At 42.2% G+C, this 24500-nt stretch overlaps 1 long non-coding RNA gene across 1 annotated transcript in view; it reads right to left on the minus strand.

The window, feature by feature from the left end:
- The window catches only part of LOC133542779 (uncharacterized), a 17235-nt gene extending 9561 nt beyond the window's left edge, over positions 1 to 7674 (minus strand). Inside the window, exons 1-3 of the long non-coding RNA XR_009804206.1 lie at positions 7442 to 7674; positions 4863 to 5015; positions 4580 to 4773 (exon numbers count right to left, since the gene is read on the minus strand). This is a non-coding gene — a long non-coding RNA (uncharacterized LOC133542779). The remainder of the gene's footprint in view (positions 1 to 4579; positions 4774 to 4862; positions 5016 to 7441) is intronic.
- Between the last annotated feature and the right edge of the window lie 16826 nt (positions 7675 to 24500).

Here is a 24500-nt window from a genome sequence, read left to right on the forward strand (position 1 = left end):
TAATATAATGATTTATTATTGTTACATGCTATTTATTCACATTCACTACATGGTCGAGTGTTGTTCATGTTTATAAAAAGACATTTACCCAAAAAACAAAAAAAAATTAATTAAAAGGGCTTTTAAATGCACCTCACCTTCCTTGCTCTGCACCCTGGGGTTCAGACCAAAGACCATAAAAAGTTCCCCCTTTAAACTTCAGAACAAAAACCGTCCGCTAAAGCTCTTTGACATTAACCACAGCCACTTCTGTTTGGAACAGGCATCTTAATTAGCGCCTTCAAGTGCGTGCGGGTCCTAATGCACGGCGCCATATGCAAGACTGAATATTCATAGGGTCTTCCGAGCAGGCTGTCCAGGCAACGGCCCGAAATCCACACGGCTTTCGCCCTCATTATTCTGACATGCGGACAAAGAGCAAGGAGGAGAGAGCAAAGTCGTACGCAAAAGTTAACATCAAACTTCACCACACTAATAAACAGAAGTACAAACCCCCAAACCAGTGAAGTTGGCACGTTGTGTAATATGTAAATAAAACACAATACAATGATTTGCAAATTCTTTCCAATTTATATTCAATTGAATAGACTGCTAAGACAAGATATTCAACATTTGAACTGGAAAACTTTGTTATTTTTTGCAAATATTAACTCATTTGGAATTTGATGCCTCCAACAAGTTTTTGAAAAAGCTGGCACAAGCGGCAAAAAAGACTGAGAAAGTTGAGGAATGCTCATCAAACACTTATTTGGAACATCCCACAGGTGAACAGGCTAATTGGAAACAGGTGGGTGCCATGATTGGGTGTAAAAGAAGCTTCCATGAAATGCTCAGTCATTCACAAACAAGGATGGGGCCAGGGTCACCACTTTGTCAACACATGCATGAGCAAATTGTCCAACAGTTTTAAGAACAACATTTTTCAACGAGCTATTGCAAGGAATTTAGGGATTTCAACGTCTACGGTCCGTAATATCATCAAAAGGTTAAGAGAATCTGGAAACAAACATTGAATCCCCATGTCCTTCGATCCCTCGGGCAATACTGTATCAAAAAGCGACATCAGTGTGTAAAGGATATCACCACATGGGCTCAGGAACACTTCAGAAAACCACTGTCAGTAATTACGGTTGGTCGCTACATCTGTAAGTGCAAGTTAAAACTCTACTATGCAAAGCGAAAGCCATTTATCAACAACACCCGCAAACTTTGCTGGGCACGAGCTCATCTAAAATGGACTGATGCAAAGTGGAAAAAGTGTTCTGTGGTCTGACGAGTCCACATTTCAAATTGTTTTTGGAAACTGTGGACGTCGTGTCCTCCGGAACAGAGAGGAAAAGGACCATCCGGACTGTTATAAGTGCAAAATTCAATACCCAGCATCTGTGATGGTATGGGGGTGTATTAGTGCCCAAGGCATGGGTAACTTACACATCTGTGAAGGCACCATTAAAGCTGAAAGGTACATACAGGTTTTGGAGCAACATATGTTGCCATCCAAGCAACGTTATCATGGACGCCCCTGCTTATTTCAGCAAGACAATGCCAAGCCACATGTTACAACAGCGTGGATTCATAGTAAAAGAGTGCGGGTACTAGTCTGGCCTGCCTGTAGTCCAGATCTGTCTCCCATTGAAAATGTGTGGCGCAATATGAAGCCTAAAATACCACAACGGAGACCCCGGACTGTTGAACAACTTAAGCTGTACATCAAGCAAGAATGGCAAAGTATTCCACCTGAAAAGCCTTAAAAATGGGTCTCCTCAGTTCCCAAACGTTTACTGAGTGTTGTTAAAAGGAAAGGCCATGTAACACAGTGGTAAAAAATGCCCCTGTGCAAACTTTTTGGCAATGTGTTGCTGCCATAAATTGTAAGTTAATGATTATTTGCAAAAAAAAAGTTCGAACATTACATGTCTTGTCTTTGCAGTCTATTCAATTGAACATAAGTTGAAACGGATTTGCAAATCATTGTATGATTTGCAAATCATTGTATTCTGTACAATACGAAGTTCCTGCAGTCCTGGGTTCAAATCCAGGCTCGGGATCTTTCTGTGTGGAGTTTGCATGTTCTCCCCGTGAATGCGTGGGTTCCCTCCGGGTACTCCGGCTTCCTCCCACTTCCAAAGACATGCACCTGGGGATAGGTTGATTGGCAACACTAAATTGGCCCCTAGTGTGTGAATGTGAGTGTGAATGTTGTCTGTCTATCTGTGTTGGCCCCGCGATGAGGTGGCGACTTGTTTAGGGTGTACCCTGCCTTCCGCCCGATTGTAGCTGAGATAGGCGCCAGCGCCCCCCGCGACCCCGAAAGGGAATAAGCGGTAGAAAATGGATGGATGGATGGATGTATTCTGTTTTTATTTACGGTTTACACAATATGCGAATTTTACTGGTTTTGGGTTTTTTTTGTGGATAATGTACTTCAAAATTGTGAAAAAGTCAAATAAAGGTTTCGACTGTTCGACTCCATTCGTCCAAATTCATCTGACACATGCAACGTGACAAATTTAGCCACCAGACGGCAGCAGTGTTGAATATCTTAAAATGTGTTTTGTAGCAATTCCGACTTTGACCACGGCGTCAGTTGTTACGTCAAGCGGTGCTTTCCTTCATTTTCGGCAGACTGCATTGTAAAAGGATTATTAACCCCTTCCATACTGTAAAAAACAATAACAATGTATTTATCATTTATAATTAGTGCAAAATTGAACGCACTTGTAAGGAGGAACGTCGTGTCAATCCCTGCTATGTTTTGCTTTCAGAAGTGTTTTTTTTCTCCCCCCTTCGAAAACGAAACCATGTCCTAAATAGTTAGCACTTTCCAATTTAGTGCAGCTTTATTATTGGATAAATACGCCCCCACCCCCTTAGTTACATTGTGATCACAAAACAGGGCATTGAGTATGACAGGAATTTTAATTGGCACTCAGTAGGTAAACTGGAACGTTCTCTCCCACGTACTGTAAGTGTTTGTTTTAGGGGCCAGCGGGGCGGCGGGAACACAATGGCCGTGTCAAGTCGTAGGGCGCCGGCGGGGGTGACGCGTGCGAGTCCACGCCGCGGGCAATCGATGGGGAATGAGGAGTAGCGCGGCGGTTTGACGGCGCACACTCGCACGGCGGGTTTCAACACCGTCAGCAGCCTCACTTGAAGCGCGGGCAAGGTCAGGAGCGTTGCGTCACTCATGCCTTCTGTGCACTCGTGTGTGCTTGTGCAACGCGCTCGCAACTTAGTGTGCAAGGGCAAGATCCATCCTTGATGCGTCTGTTTGTGTTGCCGTGGCAACGTGGCTACTGCAAAGGCACTGGTGTACGGTGTGTATGTGGACGTGTACTAGGGTTGTACTGTATACCGGTACTAATGAATCATAAAGAGTATGTGGAGGGAAAATGTGATCAGCGCGCTTGCGGGAGCAAAGGTCATCGCCTCTGTCTATGGTGCTGACGACAGAGCACCATCGGACGGGGCTGCGTGGCATGTGTTGACGGCGAGACACAGCTGGCAGGTGATGAGATTTCACAGGTGGTACGTGTGAATCTGTTGTCTTTAACAGTAAGCGGCCGGGAGCAGAGGAGGGGAGAGAGGATTGGGAGTGACTGCAAAGTCACAACATGTTGGAAAGCATTTTGGAAAGATCTTGAAAAAAAAATATTAAAGTTAAAGTACCAATGATCGTCACACACACACTAGGTGTGGTGAAATTTGTCCTCTGCATTTGACCCCCAGGTGAGGGGAGCAGTGGGCAGCAGCGGTGCCGCGCCCGGGAATCATTTTTGGTGTTTTAACCCCCAATTCCAACCCTTGATGCTGAGTGCCAAGCAGGGAGGTAATGGCTCCCATTTTTATAGTCTTTGGTATGACTCGGTCGGGATTTGAACTCACAACCTACCGATCTCAGGGCGGACACTCTAACCGCTAGGCCACTTTGTCAACTTGGCACGCCTGGCTGTTGTGACGTGTATGTCAGTGGAACGGTCAGGAAGTGACTTCCACATAGTACTATACTGGCTTTAAAAAAATACCTATTCCCTTACAAGCAGACATTTAGACTCGAAAACTAACGATAAAGGTGAAGTTATGACACTGAAACACCCTCAGGAAGAGGTACTTTAAAACATGGCTAGCTAGCTAGCGGCTAACGTCCTTTCGGAGTTGGCAGTGTTTTAGCAACCTCCACGTCCAACTAACATTATCACTGGAGGACGAGGAATAGCTAACCATGCTTCACTACACACCGTAAGAGGATACAATAGCTTACCATTCTCCTGAATGTAAACAAATGCCATGGTTAGGTCTACACCGGACATCAACTGTAATGCTACCAAGTACAAGACCGTATCTGTTGTGGTTGCAGGGAGTTGAGACACCAGGGGGCAGCAAAGCTCTATGCTTTATTTTACATACATATATATATACATACATATATATATATATATATATACATACATATATATATATATATATATATATATATATATATATATATATATATATTAAACAATAATAATCCTAACTAAGGATAATATCCAAGAGTGTGTGGTGTAGACTAGGTGTGGGAATTACTTGAGTGTTTTACCGTAGTGTTAAATCGAGAGCGGGGACAAGACAGAGGGAGGTCTGAGAGACAAGCGGGAGGTCCGTGGGGCTGAGAGAGAGGCGTCAAGAGGTCCGTGTCCAAGTGGGAGGTAGAGATCAAAGAGGCAGTCCGGGAAGCGGGGGAACGACGAGGAATGACGAGACACACAGCAATGTCAACACGGGAACGTAGGTCTGCGGTAGGATAGACACGACACAACAATGAAACACGGAGAGGAAAACAGAGAGAGCAAGATTGCATCAAGCAACAGATGGTCACTTACTGTACGCCAACAGATGATTACATTCAGGCGAGGGATGGCAGGTTGTGCAGGCTTATGAAGGCAGCTGGCTCATCAAAGGCAGGTTCGCTGATTGCAGATCACCTGAAGCCGTGCGGAGGCACGCCCCCAGCGGAGAGGCCCGCGGTGCTCTCACTGAAGAGCACAGAGAGAGTACAATGATTACATCGATATTTATATCGTCACAAAATCGCGGGTCACCACTTTGTGAAGAAATGTGTCAGCAAGTTGTTGAACAACATTTCTCAACCAGCTAAAGCAAGGAATTTAGGGATTTCACCATCTATGGTCTGTAATTTCACCAAAAAGTTCAGAGTATCTGGAGAAATCATCGCACGTCAGCAGCAAGGCTGAAAACCAACATTGAATGCCTGTGACCTTCGATCCCTCAGGTTGTACTGCATCAACAAACGACATCAGCAGGTAAAGGATATCACCACATGGGCTCAGGAACACCTCAGAAAACCACTGTCAGTAACTACAGTTGGTCGCTACGTCCGTAAGTGCAAGTTAAAACTCTACCATGCAAACGTGAAAGCCATTTATCAACAACACCCAGAAACACCGCCGGCTTCGCTGGGCCTGAGATCATCTTAGATGGACTAATGCGAAGTGGAAAAGTGTTCTGTGGTCCAAATATTTACATAGTGTTGTTTAAAGGAAAGGCCATGTAACACATTGGCAAAAATCCCCCTGCGCTAATTTTGCAATGTGTTGCTGCCGTTAAATTCTAAGTTACTGATAATTTGCAAAAAAAGCAGGTGTTTATAAAATACTTCCCTGCTGTGAGATGTTCCATGATGTTGGTGGTGTACAACTTCATGTGCTAATAAAAATGGTCGTAAAAAAGCCTTTTTTCGCATCTTAATTTACACTTATTACATATAATACGAATAACAGTACCAGAATGAAACTAAATATATGTATCGATACAATCCAAATAATATACATCCCTAACTACAACCTCTTGAGAAAAATGTATGTTAAAACATTTGTATGCACGTACAACACTTAAAACATTTAGTATATTAGTACGTGGAATAAAATTATGGAATTAAGTAAAGAAATCCAACAGTGTACTAATATGATTGTGGAAGTTGCCCTCCTGTGGGTCCTCCAGACGACCAAGCACCGACACGAGAGCCCGGTTCATGGTTACAAGACAGTTTTCTTTTTCAAAAAAATGTCTGCATGTTTTTTTTTCAGAAAGTGTTATTTTTCCTGTGACAAGCACGCTCTCGCTCTCACGCCAGCTCCAACAACCTCTCTCCTCCCGGCTGCTGCTTATACAGGGCGACAGGTGATCACATGACAAGGCCCACCTGGGCCATCTGCGCACCTGTCGCTGACTTCAAGGCTGGTCCCGGCCCACCCTGTTCCGCTGCAGGCCCACAGGCCACACCCCCCCTCCACAATGATCCAGTTTAAGAAACTGCTCAAACTAAAACTGTTTACAACGTACAAAGAAGAAGAACCATGTGTGAATTATGTTGTGGTTTGTGCAGCCCGTTGAGACACTTGGGATTAAGGGCGATACGAATAAACTTTGATTGATGTTTATATATGTGACACATAGTTTCCTGTCTGACCTTTAAAGCGACGGACACATTGATCATCAGGAAACTTGGTCAAACATTTGTAAGTAGATATTGTGCATAATTATCTTCGACCCAAGTCTCTTGTTTGAGTCACACATGAAGAGTGTTACTAAAATGGCTGTGGAGGTTGCCTAATAGCAGCTCAACTATCAGACAAGGCACAGGAGCCAACAAGGGTTGGGGAGGAGACCCTGCCCCAAGTGGAGGAGTTCAAGTACCTAGGAGTCTTGTTCACGAGTGAGGGAAGAGTGGATCGTGAGATCGACAGGCGGATCGGTGCGGCGTCTTCAGTAATGCGGACGTTGTACCGATCCGTTGTGGTGAAGAAGGAGCTGAGCCGGACGGCAAAGCTCTCAATTTACCGGTCGATCCACGTTCTCATCCTCACCTATGGTCATGAGCTTTGGGTCATGACCGAAAGGATAAGATCACGGGTACAAGCGGCCGAAATGAGTTTGGGTCTCTCCCTTAGAGATAGGGTGAGAAGCTCTGCCATCCGGGAGGAACTCAAAGTAAAGCCGCTGCTCCTCCACATGGAGAGGAGCCAGATGAGGTGGTTCGGGCATCTGGTCAGGATGCCACCCGAACGCCTCCCTAGGGAGGTGTTTAGGGCACGTCCAGCTGGTAGGAGGCCACGGGGAAGACCCAGGACACGTTGGGAAGACTATGTCTCCCGGCTGGCCTGGGAACGCCTCGGGATCCCCCGGGAAGAGCTAGACGAAGTGGCTGGAGAGAGTGTAGTCTGGGCTTCCCTGCTTAGGCTGCTGCCCCCGCGACCCGACCTTGGATAAGCGGAAGATGATGGATGGATGGATAGATGGGTTTTTAACAAACATTTTCTCTCCTGTAGGACGCAACTTTTCAGCCACGTCCGTATCCTCTCTCCTCTCCCGCTCCCGGACGCTTGTTGTTAAAGACAACTGATGATTAGATCAACACGTACCACCTGTGCAATCTAGTCACCTGCCAGCTGTGTCTCGCCGTCAGCACTGCCACGCCCCCGTCTCATGGTGCTCTTGTAATCGCCCTGAGAAGGGAGACGTTTTAGTTACACAGACACAAGGGCACAACTTCGTTCTCTACACGTCTGTAATGACTGCCACAATCAAACATCAAAATTGTACACATGTGCACAGTATTTGAAGATGTTTCAAGTAAATACAAAGGTTCATCCCATACAACAGGGGTCGGGAACCTTTTTGGCTGAGAGAGCCATGAAAGCCAAATTCTTTAAAGTGTATTACCGTGAGAGCCATATCATATGTTTTAACACTGAATACAACTAAATGCATGCATTTTTTAAGTAAGACCTACATTTTTAGAGTATAAGTTTTATATTTTATATCATTTTTATTCTGAGGCTAACCAATAATAAATAAAATACTTCTTTGGCAACACCAAATTGGCCCTAGTGTGTGAATGTGAGTGTGAATGTTGTCTGTCTATCTGTGTTGGCCCTGCGATGAGGTGGCGACTTGTCCAGGGTGTACCCCGCCTTCCGCCCGATTGTAGCTGAGATAGGCGCCAGCGCCCCCCGCGACCCCGATAGGGAATAAGCGGCAGAAAATGGATGGATTGGGGCCTGCATTTTTTAAGTAAGACCTAAGTTTTTAGAGTATAAGTTTTATATTTTATATCATTTTTATTCTGAAGCTAACCAATAATAAATAAAATACTTCTTTGGCAACACTAAATTGGCCGTAGTGTGTGAATGTGAGTGTGAATGTCGTCTGTCTATCTGTGTTGGCCCTGTGATGAGGTGGCGACTTGTCCAGGGTGTACACCGCCTTCCGCCCGAATGCAGCTGAGATAGGCTCTAGCAAACCCCGCAACCCCCAAAGGGACAAGTGGTAGAAAATGGATGGATGGACTTCTTACCATTGATGTGACTTCTTGCACAGGTGTGGTTGAAAACGGATGGATGGATTAAAATGCGGGCTTCACGGTGGCAGAGGGGTTAGTGCGTCTGCCTCACAATACGAAGGTCCTGCAGTCCTGGGTTCAAATCCAGGCTCGGGATCTTTCTGTGTGGAGTTTGCATGTTCTCCCCGTGAATGCGTGGGTTCCCTCCGGGTACTCCGGCTTCCTCCCACTTCCAAAGACATGCACCTGGGGATAGGTTGAATGGCAACACTAAATTGGCCCTAGTGTGTGAATGTGAGTGTGAATGTTGTCTGTCTGACTGTGTTGGCCCTGCGATGAGGTGGCGACTTGTCCAGGGTGTACCCCGCCTTCCGCCCGATTGTAGCTGAGATAGGCACCAGCGCCCCCCGCGACCCCAAAAGGGAATAAGCGGTAGAAAATGGATGGATGGATGGAATAAAATGCATAAGAATGTTTTATATGTTGAACGTTATTTTTAACACCGATTACCAGCGGAATTATTAATTACTTATCATGTTAAGCAATGTCAGCTCAGATTTATCTGAGAGCCAGATGCAGTCATCAAAAGAGCCACATCTGGCTCTAGAGCCATAGGTTCCCTACCCCTGCCATACAATAAGCCCATATTGTTTTGAGTAGCAAAAGTCACTAATCATTCCTTAAAATAACAAATTACTAGGGATGTCCCGATCCGATATTGATATCGAAAATCGGTCCGATATTAGCCAAAAAAGTTAATATCGGATTTTATCGGCCTGAATCTAAAAACTCCGATATAAGCTGTCCATTTTCCGCTGCAGCACTTCTATAATAGGTGACTGGTTTGATCACACTCCAACACAGTAGGTGGCGGCAATGCCCCTTAATTAACGTTGGTGGCGGCCGCGGAAGAAGAGCGTCTCTGATCCAGCATGCACAGCCCACGTGATCACAACAACGACAACGCGTGTGCTCAGCAAAGTGTAGTGATGTCGGCTGTGTGGAAGTATTTTAACTCACAGCATGCCGAAATGCTTATCTTCTTAAAAAAAAATCTCCACATTATGCTCGGACTGCAGAAAGTGGAGAAGGAGGAGGAGGAGTAGTAAGGGTAGTCAGCACTGACTGATTATTATTTGTTTTATGCTCTTGTTATTAGAGTGATATGTTTATTGTGTTTACACTATTCTTCAGTGAAGACTAAGAGTAATTATTATATTGTTTTGGGCATAGTCAGTCAGTGAAACTGGAGCTGTGAACTCTTAATTTAGAGCAGTTGGACAGTGGACAATATTGTGTTGTTTTTGTGGTTTTTGTCCATGCCCACAGTTGTTTCCAACATATGCTGACAGTAAAAAAATAACTGGAGTGAACTTGAATTGTTTGCACTTTAAAACGTGTTTTTTTTTTTAAATTGGATTTATTTAGGTTATTTTTCATCCATCCATCCATTTTCTACCGCTTATTCCCTTTCGGGGTCGCGGGGGGAGCTGGCGCCTATCTCAGCTACAATCGGGCGGAAGGCGGGGTACACCCTGGACAAGTCGCCACCTCATTGCAGGGCCAACACAGATAGACAGTCAACATTCACACACTAGGGCCAATTTAGTGTTGCCAATCAACCTATCCCCAGGTGCATGTCTTTGGAAGTGGGAGGAAGCCGGAGTACCCGGAGGGAACCCACGCATTCACGGGGAGAACATGCAAACTCCACACAGAAAGATCCAGAGCCTGGATTTGAACCCAGGACTGCAGGACCTTCGTATTGTGAGGCAGACGCACTAACCCCTCTGCCACCGTGAAGCCCAGTTATTTTTCAGGGTCTTCTAATTTATTTTTAATTTATTATTTTCAATTGTATAATTATGTTGGTATTAGTGGTTATTTTGCACTTTAAATATAACATTTAGTTTTTATTGGATTTGTTGAGGTAATACTCTTATGTTGAAGGTTAAAATTTATGTAACCAATTGGTTAATAATAAATGGGTCAGTTTTTCCTATACCTACTCTTGCTGACTATTGTTTTCTGTTTTAACAATACAACATCAGTAACAGTAACATCACTTTATCAAGCCTTTTCTAACATTCTACAAAACAAAATAAGGAATAAATATATGTATGATTCGTCCCTATATCGTATCGATATCGGTATCGGCAAATACTCTAGGCTACAATATCAGTATCGATATCGGAAGTGAAAAAGTTGTATCGGGACATCCCTACAAATTACACTAAATTACTCCCAGAAACTCTATAAAACACACATTTAAACAGAAATACACGAAGATTAATAATGAACTACACACAGTACCTTTGTATATATCCAACACTGATGATGCAGCTAGCATTCGCCTCGACATCGGCAGTTAGCATTAGCTTTAGCATTAGCTTGGTCATATATAAAGCCTTGTCGACTGAGAAGACACAGATTATAACAATATACCCTTTTAAACATATTTTAACAGTACAAAGATACATTTGGGGGTAAAACTATTTACATAAAAATACTTGTACCTGAGAAGGGAGATGTTTTAGTTCTACAGACACAAGGACACACCTTCGTTCTGTACACGTCTGTAATGACTGCCAGGAAGTCACGTGTCCTCTTAGTATAGCTCCCAGTACAACGCGCCCCCTGCTGGAGTCGCCCAGTATTAAAATGGCTCTTGTTAATGCTGGAATGACAACAAAATAACTCGCTATATCACAAATAACGGTGCTCTACTGTTGCCATTTAACAATACACATATTTAAGTTGCAAATATAAAATGACATAGGAGTATAACTCAAGCGCCTACTCCACTACATACAATCACTGAATTATACTACTAACTAAATTTACATCCCATCACACTGTCCTCAGTGCCATGGACAGAAGCGATGACCTTTGCTCCTGCAGGCCACTTCTCCCTCTATCAATCAATCAATCAATCAATGTTTATTTATATAGCCCCAAATCACAAATGTCTCAAAGGACTGCACAAATCATTACGACTACAACATCCTCGAAAGAACCCACAAAAGGGCAAGGAAAATCACACCCAGTGGGCAGGGAGCATTCACATCCAGTGGGACGCCAGTGACAATGCTGACTATGAGAAACCTTGGAGAGGACCTCAGATGTGGGCAACCCCCCCTCCCCCCTCTAGGGGACCGAAAGCAATGGATGTCGAGCGGGTCTAACATGATACTGTGAAAGTTCAATCCATAGTGGCTCCAACACAGCCGCGAGAGTTCAGTTCAAAGCGGATCCAAGACAGCAGCGAGAGTCCCGTCCACAGGAGACCATCTCAAGCGGAGGCGGATCAGCAGCGTAGAGATGTCCCCAACCGATACACAGGTGAGCGGTCCATCCTGGGTCTCGACTCTGGACAGCCAGTACTTCATCCGTGGTCATCGGACCGGACCCCCTCCACAAGGGAGGGGGGGGACATAGGAGAAAGAAAAGAAGCGGCAGATCAACTGGTCTAAAAAGGAGGTCTATTTAAAGGCTAGAGTATACAGATGAGTTTTAAGGTGAGACTTAAATGCTTCTACTGAGGTAGCATCTCGAACTGTTACCGGGAGGGCATTCCAGAGTACTGGAGCCCGAACGGAAAACGCTCTATAGCCCGCAGACTTTTTTTGGGCTCTAGGAATCACTAATAAGCCGGAGTCTTTTGAACGCAGATTTTCTTGCCGGAACACTACAAAAGCCTTCTTTCATCTCCGTAAAATCGCTAAAATGTGTTCCATTTTCTCCACCACCGACACTGAGATCGTTATTCATGTGTTCATTACGTCTCGTCTACTGTAATGGAATATTTTCTGGTCTCCCCATGTCTAGCATTAAAAGATTACAGTTGGGACAAAATGCTGCTGCTAGACTTTTGACAAGAACAAGAAAGTTTGATCATATTACACCCTATACTGTGTATACCTTTATATACATAAATACCTACATATATACCTATACTGGCTCACCTGCACTGGCTCCCTGTGCACTCCACTGCTTCCACAGTGGAGTGTTTTAAGTCTCGTTTTAAGACCCACTTTTATTCTTTGGCTTTTAACACTACGTGAGTTGTGTGGTCCTCTGTTCTCTGTTGTCCTCTGTGTTTTTTATACAATTTGATTTCTATTTTACTGTTTTAATTGATTTTACCCTTTAAAATAGTTTTTAATCATATTTGTTTTTATATTGTTTTTATTGGTTTTATATTTATTTTTTATTTTTTTTATTCAGTCATTGGTGGAGCATAATATATATATATTTTTTATTTTTTATTTTATTTATTTATTTTTTTTTCTTTTTTTAAATTTTTAAATTTTATTTTATTTATTTTTTTACAATTGTTTTTAACATGGATGTGCAGCACTTTGGAATTATTATTATTATTGTTGTTTAAATGTGCTATATAAATAAAGTGGATTGGATTGGATTGGATTTAGATGTGACTTTAAGGTTTTACAAACCCCGTTTCCATATGAGTTGATTGATGTTTATATAGCGCTTTTCTCTAGTGACTCAAAGCGCTTTGCTTAGTGAATCCCGATATCTACGTTACATTTAAACCAGTGTGGGTGGCACTGGGAGCAGGTGGGTAAAGTGTCTTGCCCAAGGACACAACGGCAGAGACTAGGATGGCGGAAGCGGGGCTCGAACCTGGATCTCCTCAATTTGCTGGCACGGCCGCCCTATTAGAAAAATTATAAGCTTATTCATTTATTTATTTAATGTTATTATTGTTGGAGTACATTGTGAATAAATTGCTATGTAATTGGAGAAGGGTTAGGATTAAATGAGGCTCTGCTTCTTCCTACTCTTTTCCAAACATGTTGAAAAGAGAGACTGGAAACTGGGCTCCATCATGAAAAAAAAATTCTAACCATAACTACGATGTCTATCGTAACGTCGATTTACGTTGCATTGAGAGAAACATGTGGTTGGTCACACTGATTGTTCTCATTATTTACCGGGTTGACAACAGATATTTGTAATGTCTTATTATGATCCCAATACTTCCAGTCCAAGATCTGACATGTCTGCAGCGTATTCTGCCAACATTTAGTGAGGAGTCAGTGGTTTGGCAGTGAGAAATAATCTGTTTCACAGCTTTCTCCCTCCGCCATCAGAATTCCGTCTCTCGGCGCTCACTGCTATGTGCTTTTCTGCTTTCTATTGAACTGCCATTTTTTTCAGTTTCGGTGTTCTCAATCACTATTTCATTTAGTTTATACGAGTGTTTACCCAAGGCTATGCATTCTTTATCCATTTTTTATTAGCATGTACTGTACTGCAGGTCTTTTCAACTGAACATCACCCAAATGATGGATGAATCCATAAATATGAGGGTTGATCATTTATGCAGTACCCCCGCCCCCTCACAGGGGGCAACAGCGATTGTGCAAGTTCTCCCACTTAAAATGATGACAAAGGTCTGTAATTTTCATCATAGGTACACTTCAACTGTGAGAGACAGAATGTGAAAAAAAAATCCAGGAATTCACATTGTAGGAATTTTAAAGAATTTATTTATAAATTATGGTGGAACATAAGTATTTGGTCCACCATTCAAAGCTCTCACTGATGGAAGGAGGTTTTGGCTCAAAATCTCACGATACATGGCCCCATTCATTCTTTCCTTAACACGGATCAATCGTCCTGTCCCCTTAGCAGAAAAACAGCCCCAAAGCATGATGTTTCCACCCCCATGCTTCACAGTAGGTGTGGTGTTCTTGGGATGCAACTCAGTATTCTTCCTTCTCCAAACACGACGAGTTGAGTTTATACCAAAATGGATACATGGATGATACAGCAGAGGATTGGGAGAATGTCATGTGGTCAGATGAAACCAAAATAGAACTTTTTGGTATAAACTCAACTTGTCGTGTTTGGAGGAAGAAGAACACTGAGTTGCATCCCAAGAACACCATACCTACTGTGAAGCATGGGGGTGGAAACATCATGCTTTGGGGCTGTTTTTCTGCTAAGGGGACTGGACGATTGATCCGTGTTAAGGAAAGAATGAATGGGGCCATGTATCGTGAGATTTTGAGCCAAAACCTCCTTCCATCAGTGAGAGCTTTGAATGGTTGACCAAATACTTATTTTCCACCATCATTTATGAATAAATTCTTTAAAATTCCTACAATGTGAATTCCTGGATTTTTTTTTCCCATTCTGTCTCTCACAGTTGAAGTGTACCTATGATGAAAATTACAGACCTCTGTCATCATTTTAAGTGGGAGAACTTGCACAATTGGTGGCTGACTAAATACTTTTTTGCCCCACTGTATGTGTCACAATGAAGCAGCAGTGGGGTGACTAGAAGAAGGCATCTCATTAAACACTGAAAAAAAAATCAAAATAAATTCAATCAATCAATCAATCAATGTTTTTTTATACAGCCCTAAATCACAATTGTCTCAAAGGGCTGCACAAGCCACAACGGCATTCAGATCCCACAAAAGGGCAAGGAAAAACTCACAACCCAGAGGGATGTCAATGAGAATGACTATGAGAAACCTTGGAGAGGACTGCAGATGTGGGTGACCCCCCCACACCCTAGGGGAGACCGGATGCAATGGACGTCGAGTGGATCTAGCATAATATTGTGGAAGTCCAGTCCATTGTGGATCTAACATAATAGTGAGAGTCCAGTCATTAGTGGGGCCAGCAGGAGACCATCCCGAGCGGAGACGGGTCAGCAGCGCAGAGATGTCCCCAACTGATGCACACGCAAGTAGTCCACCCGGGTCCCGACAGCGAGCACTTCATCCATGGTTCCTGAGCCCAGGTGGTGGTATCCATTACACACTGATGTCGGTTTTTGATGCAGTACCACATAAGGGATCAAAGGTCCGTAATATCATCGCTTACGTGCAGTGATTCCTCCAGATTCTCTGAACCTTTTGATGATTTTACGGACCGTAGATGGTAAAATCCCTAAATTCCTTGCAATAGCTCGTTGACAAAATGTTGTTCTAAAACTGTTCGACAATTTGCTTACAAAGTGGTGACCCTCACCCCATCCTTGTTTGTGAATTACTTAGCATTTTATGGAAGCTGCTTTTATACCCAATCATGGCACCCACCTGTTCCCAATTAGCCTGCACATCTATGGGATGTTCCAAATAAGTGTTTGATGAGCATTCCTCAACTTTATCGGTATTTATTGCCACCTTTCCCAACTTCTTTGTCACGTGTTTCTGGCATCAAATTCTAAAGTTAATGATTATTTGCAATAAAAAAAAATGTTTATCAGTTTGAACATCAAATATGTTGTCTTTGTAGCATATTCAACTGAATATGGGTTGAAAATGACTTTCCAATCATTGTATTCCGTTATATTTACATCTAACACAATTTCCCAACTCATATGGAAACGGGGTTTGTAAAACAGAGGAAGGACAATAGTTAAAAAGAGGTGATATCCTTCTTCAACAAAACGTCTGGAGCTTCTGTTTCTTCATGCTGGAATAATGATTTGATTGACAGTGCAGTGTGAAAGCCGTTGTGTTTATTTGGTAATAAAATACACGAAATATAACCTCCGGAGGCTATTTTCTGACGAAACATCCACATTTCGATGCCCTTGGCCTCTTAAAACTGCAGCCCTCTTCATCACATATTTCAATAGCCCTGCTGTACAATATAATCCACCATCTACCAGACTTTTATTCTCTCTTACTCGCCTCGGTCTGGGTTTCTCACAGTCGCCATCATTTTAATATTTTTTTTTTTCCAGGCCCTACAGGAAACAGTCTGATTGGGTAATTAGAGGAAATTAGGGGTTATCGGCTTCAGAGACAGTCCAAAGTCAAACTTATGCGACCCGGAGCAAAAAAATAATCAAAGCTGAGTTGAGTCGTAACCGTTGGCAACAGAAAGGCTTATATTAATACATTCATGGATCGGTCTGTGGTCAGAAATATAAAACCTGGTTGAGGATTAGTGATGCTTGTGGTAAGACAAAATAATAGCAGGAGTGCTTTAAAATTGAACATGGGTCAAGCCCAGCAAATATCAGCTGACTGCACAACAACATTGTATCATGTTTTGTAAAACCTGTTGGCACCTGTTTTGGTGGATTTCAGACCCCTAAAAGAGCCCAAACTCGATTTTAAACCAAGAAGCTTTGCACAATTTTGCTTTGTCCTTTGTTCCCCTGACTTGTGACCAATGCCAAATTGTGACACACACTCGACACACGCGTCAAGTTAACTTTCAGTTTCGATACCATCAAGGTAGAGCAACCTAGGAAAATAAATAAAAACAGAATACAATGATTTGCAAATTCTTTTCAACTTATATTTAATTAAATAGACTGCAAAGACAAGATATTTAATGTTCGAACTGAGAAACTTATTTTTTTTTGTGCAAGTAATCATTAACTAAGGGGGCGGGGGCGTATTTATTCAATAATAAAGCTGCAATAAATTGGAACGTGCTAATTATTTAGGACATGGTTTCGTTTTTTAAGGGGGGGAAAAACACTTCTGAAAGCAAAACATAGCAGGGATTGAAACTACTTTTCTCCTTACAAATGCGTTGAATTTTGCATTCATTATAAATAATAAATACAGTAGGGAAGGGGTTAATCTTTTTACAGTGCAGTCTGCCGAAAATGACGGAAAGCACCGCCGTGGTCTAAGTCGGAATTGACATAAAACACATTTTAAGATATTCAACAGGACTACCGTCTGGTGGCTAAATTTGTCACGTTTCATGTGTCAGATGAATTGGGACAAATGCGGTCCATCAGTCAAAACCTTTATTTGACTGTTTCACAATTTTTAAGTACATTATCCACAAAAAAAAACAAAACCAGTGAAGTTGGTATATTGTGTAAATCGTAAATAAAACAAAATACAATGATTTGCAAATCATTTTCAACTTATATTCAACTGAATAGACCGCAAAGACGAGATATTTAATGTTCGAGCTGAGAAACGTATTTTTTTGTTGTTGCAAATAATCATTAACTAAGAATTTAATGCCAGCAACACATTGCAAAAATGTTGGCACAGGGGCTTCTTTTTTTTACCACTGTGTTACATGACCTTTCCTTTTAACAACACTCATTAAACATTTGGGAACTGAGGAGACCAATTTTTGAAGCTTTTCAGGTGAAATTAGTCCCCATTCTTGCTTGATGTACAACTTATGTTGTTCAACAGTCCAGTGTTGAACAACACTGGACACATTTTCAATGGGAGACAGGTCTGGACTACAGGTAGGCCAGTCTAGTACCCGCACTCTTTTACTATGAAGCCACACTGTTGTAACACATAGTTTGACATTGTCTTGCTGAAATAAGCAGGGGCGTCCATGATAACGTTGCTTGGATGGCAACATATGTTGCTCCAAAACCTGTATGTACCTTTCAGCATTAATGGTGCCTTCACAGATGTGTAAGTTACCCATGCCTTGGGCACTAATACACCCCCACACCATCACACATGCTGGCTTTTCAACTTTGCGCCTATAACAGTCCTGATGGTTCTTTTCCTCTTTGTTCCGGAGGACACAACGTCCACAGTTTCCAAAAACAATTTCAAATAAGGACTTGTCAGACCACAGAACACAGTCCATCTTATCAACAACACCCAGTGTTGGGTGTTGTTGATAAATGGCTTTCGCATTGCATAGTAGAGTTTAAGTTGCACTTACAGATGTAGCGACAAACTGTAGTTTGTCAGGACTGTGGCGTGGATTTGTTTTGCTCCTTCGACGCAGCGGGATTACAGGACGAGCCAGGCGTGAGTTCAGGTACATATTTGTTTATTTAAACACTATAATAAAAAATAAACAAACTAAGGGCACTCATAATGAGGTACAGAACTTGGCTACAAAAATATAAACAAAAACGCTTGCTCGATTGGCATGAATGATAAAGAATAGACAAAAGATACTATCAACGATACTCAATAAACCAAAAACTAGCACCGAGGCAAAAAATACAAAAGGCTTACGTGGCGTAGTCAAAATAAAGTAGCAGCGTGGCAAGGCATGAAGGGTGCGTGGTCGTGGTCAAAATATGCAGGCATCTACAAAAGGCAAAGTTCCCAGAATGATGAACAAAAAGCAAATGACTTAAGTACTGGCTGTGGTAATAGAAAACAGGTGTGGGAGGCTGAGGATCGGGGCGCGACTTAAGGGGACCAGTTGGAAACTAATAGGTTGGCATGGAAACAAACAAAACCAGCAAGTGCAAAACGTGACTGAATGTGTCCAAAATCAAAACATAACATGACGAAACAAAACATGATCCATAGGTGTGACATAGTTACTGACAGTGGATTTTTGAAGTGTTCCTGAGCCCATGTGGTGATAACCTTTACACGCAAATGGTGTTCTTAAACGGTTTGCTTACTCCTTTGTTGACAAAGTGGTGACCCTAGCCCCATCCTTGTTTGTGACATTCTTGTATGTCTTACCTTATACACACACCATAATAATACTCACATGTTGAAGCACAGTACAATCCATCCAGCAGTGAGGCTTCATATCTTATCAAAGTCTTACTAAAGCATTTTGATCGATTTTTGAGCACCGTGTGTAATGTTCAATATTTTCAATGGAACATATAAAATGTTGGTTTTGTTTACTTGAGTCATATTGCCATCATATTGCAGTCTACATGTATCTCTTAGGGCTTCACGGTGGGAGAGGGGTTAGTGTGTCTGCCTCACGATACGAAGGCTTGAGTAGTCCTGGGTTCAATCCCGGGCTCGGGATCTTTCTGTGTGGAGTTTGCATGTTCTCCCCGTGAATGCGTGGATTCCCTCCGGGTACTCCGGCTTCCTCCCACTTCCAAAGACATGCACCTGGGGATAGGTTGATTGGCAACACTAAATTGGCCCTAGTGTGTGAATGTTGTCTGTCTATCTGTGTTGGCCCTGCGATGAGGTGGCGACTTGTCCAGGGTGTAAACCGCCTTCAGCCGGATTGTAGCTGAGATAGGGACAAGGCACCCCCCCGACCCCTAAGGGAATAAGCGGCAGAAAATAGATGGATGGATGGATGTATCTCTTATGTTTGACTGCCATCTACTGGTCACACTCATCATTTCACCATGTACCGAATACAATTGCTTCGAGGTCGGTAAGCAAAATCAGAATTTCTCCATACATAAGGCCCAACGGGTTATAAAGCGCTCTGTGGAGTTTTGAGAGGACAAAAAAGGATTTTAAGTGCGCCTTATAGCCTGGAAAATACAGTATTCTCCTGTTGTTTCAGCATTTTTTTTTAGTGATAATAATACTTGTGAAGAAATGTAGTCTGGAAATTTGAATATGAATAAATATGAAGTACGTTTGCTCTGATAAATAATGCAGTCTTGCGAAAACTAGTTTTCTGACAGGAAGCAGCATTTACAGCATTGGAGTCACGCATTTTTAGAATTAAAATGTGCTGTTGAACTGATGATGACTGATAATTTTGTCTATGAGCACACACTCAGCTCACTGTTGCCTTTATTATCTGTTTAGATATTCATAAACTCCACTTTTGGAGTTGGCTTATATACTGTAAGAACATAATAAATGTATTTGTTTCCTCATGTTTACATTCATCTACACCAGGGGTAGGGAACCTATGGCTCTAGAACAGGGGTGCCCATTACGTCGATCGCGAGCTACCAGTCGACCGCGGGGGGTGTGTCAGTCGATCTCCAGCCAGGCTTTTAAAAAAAATAGACCTAAAAATTAGTGATCATCAATCTTCACCAAGACGTCACTTAAATGACATTCACGGTACCGGAGGGTCTTGTGAGATGACGCTGGCTGCTGCAAGATCATTATTATTAAAATATGACCGAGAGGAAGGCGAGAAACACTTTTTATTTCAACAGACTCTCGCGCCGTACCTTCCGTCAAAACTCTAAAGGCCGACTGCACATTTCCTATTTTCACAATAAAAGCCCTGCTTCATGCTGCCTGCGCTAACTAAATACAGAGTCTCGGAAAACTGGCGTGCACAAGCGATCCCTCAGAAAGCTGGCGTGCACATCACTTGTGCACGCCAGCTTTCCGAGACTCTTATTTAGTTAGCGCAGGCAGCATGAAGCAGGGCTTTTATTGTGAAGATAGGAAATGTGCAGTCGGCCTTTAGAGTTTTGACGGAAGGGACGGCGCGAAAGTGTGTTGAAATAAAAAGTGTTTCTCGCCTTCCTCTCTGTCATTTTTTCATAATAATGAACTGGCAGCAGCCAGCGTCATCTCACAAGACCCTCGGGTGCCGTGAATGTCAATCAAGCAAGCTACGGAATTTGCCGCCAATGTTTTTCTTGTAAAGTGTATGGAAGCTGGATGAATTAGATGCCAAAAACCAACCGCTTTCATGTGGTATTGTACAGAAAAGACAACTTTTTTTCTCCTCCATTTGAAAATGTGGGCGTTATCATCATTACTGTCTGATTCCAATCAATGCAAGTCATCAGAATCAGGTAATACACCAACTTATATTCTTGTCTTCGTGAAAGAAAGACATCTATATGTGTTACACATGCTTGTATTATCATTAAACACATTTAACTTGTTTACAAAAATGTCTCTTTCATAAATAAATAAATATAAATGTTATATATAAATGAGGTAGATCCCCTCGAGTTGGTCAATTGAAAAGTAGCTCGCCTGCAGAAAAAGTGTGGGCACCCTTGCTGTAGAGCCAGATGTGGCTCTTTTGATGACTGCATCTGGCTCTCAGATAAATCTTAGCTGACGTTGCTTAAAACGATAAGTAATGAATAATTCCACATGTAATCACAGTGTTAAAAATAATGTTAAAAATATAAAACATTCTCATGCATTTTTAATCCATCCGTTTTCTACCGCACCTGTTCAAGTAGTTGCGTTAATGGTAAGAAGCTATTTATTTATTATTGGTTAGTGTGCGGCTTGCCCTCCTGGGGGTTCTTCGGACCACCAAGCACCGACATGAGAGCCTGTTTCAGGGTTACAATATTGTTTTATTCTTCAATGAGTCTCTCAGTTGTTTTCCAGAAATTGTATTTCCAGCCCCAACCCCGTTTCTCCTCCTGGCTGCTGCTTATAACAGAGCGACAGGTGATTAGATAACAAGGCCCAGGTGGGCCATTTACGCACCTGTCGCTGATTTCGAAGCCGGTCCTGGCACAATCCCAGTTCGCTGCCAGCCCGCAGGCCACGCCCCCTCCACAGTTAGCTTCAGAATAACAAAGTTATTACAAAGAATAAGAGACCTATTATACTCTAGAAATGTTGGTCTCACTTAAAAATGCACGTGTTGAGTTGTGTTCAGTGTTAAAGAAAATATTATATGGCTCTTACGGAAATACATTTTAAAATATTTGGATTCTTGGCTCTCTTAGCCAAAAAGGTTCCCGACCTCTGATCTACCCTCTCACTGTGGGATTTATAATGTATTTTTAAATGCAGGAAAAAGGAATTTCATGGGTTTGTTGTGTCCATTCAGTCAATAAACTACAATTATTCATGCATGCATGTAATGATGAACATTGTGAAACAGTGGAAGGAAGAAAAAAATAAAAATAAAAGCAATCATGGCATTAGCATGTGTTTGAGTTGCTTACGTGACATTTTATGTGAGAATGATATGAATATATGTCCGTTTATATTTACTTACAAAACCCAAAACCAGTTAAGTTGGCACGGAGTGGAAATTGTCACTACTAGGCGTGGACATGGATTGTTTCTCCGACGCAGATGAGAATTAGCACGACCGAGGCGTGGACGTGAGTACATGTTTTAATCATATAATATATACAAAACAGGGAAAACAAAAACACTTGCTCGATGGCATGAAAGACAATTTAACTATAAACTTAAACAGCACGATGGCAAGACTAAAGACATGAAACAAAAGAGTGCACTGTGGCATAAATACGAAACTTACGTGGATCAAAATGAATAGCGTAGCAAGGCATGAAGCAGATAAAGGAGGGCGTGAGGAAGGTGCAGCATGGGTAGCGGGTGTGAAGATCCCAGAAAGCAGACAAGAAAAAGAGTGACTAAAGTAGCTGTGATGATTAGTGAAAACAGGTGAGGCTGAGGACAGGGACGTGACATGACAGGTGAAAAGTAATGAGTTGGCATGGAGACGAAAAAACAAACCAGGAAATGCCAAGACAGAACTTAAATGTCCAAAAAACTAAACATAACCTGACCAAAACCAAAAGATAAACTTACAGGCGGGACAGAAATGTTAAATAAAAACAGATCCTTTTCAACCTATATTCAATTAAATAGACCGCAAAGACAAGATACTTAACGTTCGAATTGTTATTTTTAGCAAATATTAGCTCATATAAAATTTGATGCCTGCAGCATGTTTCAAAAAAGCTGGCACAAGTGGCAAAAAAGACGGAGAACGTTGAGGAATGCTCGTTAAGCACTTATTTGGAACATCCCACAGGTGAACAGGCGTATTAGGAACAGGTGGGTGCCATGATTGGGTATAAAAGCAGCTTCCATGAAATGCTCAGTGGTTCACAAAAAAGGATAGAGCGAGGGTCCCCACTTTGTGAAAAAAATGCGTGAGCAAATAACCGAACAGTTTAGGAACATTTTTCAACAAGCTATTGCAAGGAATTTAGGGATTTCACCATCGACGGTCCGTAACATCATCAAAAAATTCAAAGAATCTGGAGAATCCCCTGCATTTAAACAATGATATTACGTATCTTCGATCCCTCAAACGGTACTACATCAAAAAGCGACTACAGTGTGTAAAGGATATCACCACATGGGTATGTAAAGCGCTTTGAGTCACTAGAGAAAAAGCGCTATATAAATATAATTCACTTCACTACGCACGGGAAGCTAAGCTAAATCTAGCACGGAGTCCACAGTGACGTGCCGAGAGCACGGGAAGCTAAGGTGAAACTTAGCAAAGATACAAAAACGCCCGGTGAGTGTTGCTGGGTGGGCATTGTGATGCTGGGTTCGATTCCCTCGAGGATGCGTTGACGTGAACACAACAAAGGTAGGATCTTAAAATATTTATTTTACAAAAAAAAGGGAGCTCTGAACAGAAATACTGGAGCTAATAAAAAGGCAAACCAAAAACGCTAGTATGAAAACTAGGAAGTAAAAAAAAGACAAACTTAAATAGCACGTTGGCACAAAAGAGAAAACAAATCATCAGTATGTAAACTGGACAAAACAAGTGGCTTAGCGTGAGAAGCTAGCGAGAATGGAAATACTTGCGAGAAAGCAAACGATCAAAATCCAGACGTACAGTGGCATGAAAGCAAACTACGAACCCAGACCGAATGAACGGAGAAGACTGGCTTAAATAGGAGGGGTGATAATTAGTAGCAGGTGTGCGGGGCGAGACTAGCAGGTGGACTGATGAGTGACCATGGTGACAAAGCAAACAGGAAATAAGGAGTCGGAGAAATATACAAAATGGAAAAATAAATAAATGGGTTATACTTGTATAGCGCTTTTCTACCTTCAAGGTACTCAAAGCGCTTTGACACTACTTCCACATTTACCCATTCACACACACATTCACACACTGATGGAGGGAGCTGCCATGCAAGGCGCCAACCAGCACCCATCAGGAGCAAGGGTGAAGTGTCTTGCTCAGTACACAACGGACGTGACGAGGTTGGTACTAGGTGGGATTTGAACCAGGGACCCTCGGGTTGCACTCGGCCACTCTACCACTGCGCCACGCCGTCCCTTAAATAGTGTAGATCTGAGCAGCAGATCGCAACAGAAGTAATAAATTACCACAGGTGCGCGTAAAAAACAACAGCAGGTGGAACAAATGCGAAACCATGGTAACAAGATAAATAAGGAAGAGCAAAACAAGGAACCGGAAGAGTCCAAAACCATCAGAAAACACAAAAGGACTCAAAAACCAAAATAATGTATGATCCGGGCGGCGGATCATAACATTTTCAATTGAATACAAGTTGAAAAGGATTTGCAAATCATGATATTCTGTTTGTATTTACCGTTTACACAATGTGCCAACTACACTGGTTTTAGGGTTTTGTATAATAGAGCAGTGGTTCTCAACCTTTTTTCAGTGATTTGTGAACATTTTTTTTAATTCAAGTACCCCCTAATCAGAGCAAAGCATTTTTGGTTGAAAAAAAGAGATAAAGAAGTAAAATACAGCACTATGTCATCAGTTTCTGATTTATTAAATTGTATAACAG

This window comes from Nerophis ophidion, linkage group LG25 (genome assembly GCF_033978795.1).
Source record: "Nerophis ophidion isolate RoL-2023_Sa linkage group LG25, RoL_Noph_v1.0, whole genome shotgun sequence".
Classification (NCBI taxonomy): domain Eukaryota; kingdom Metazoa; phylum Chordata; class Actinopteri; order Syngnathiformes; family Syngnathidae; genus Nerophis; species Nerophis ophidion.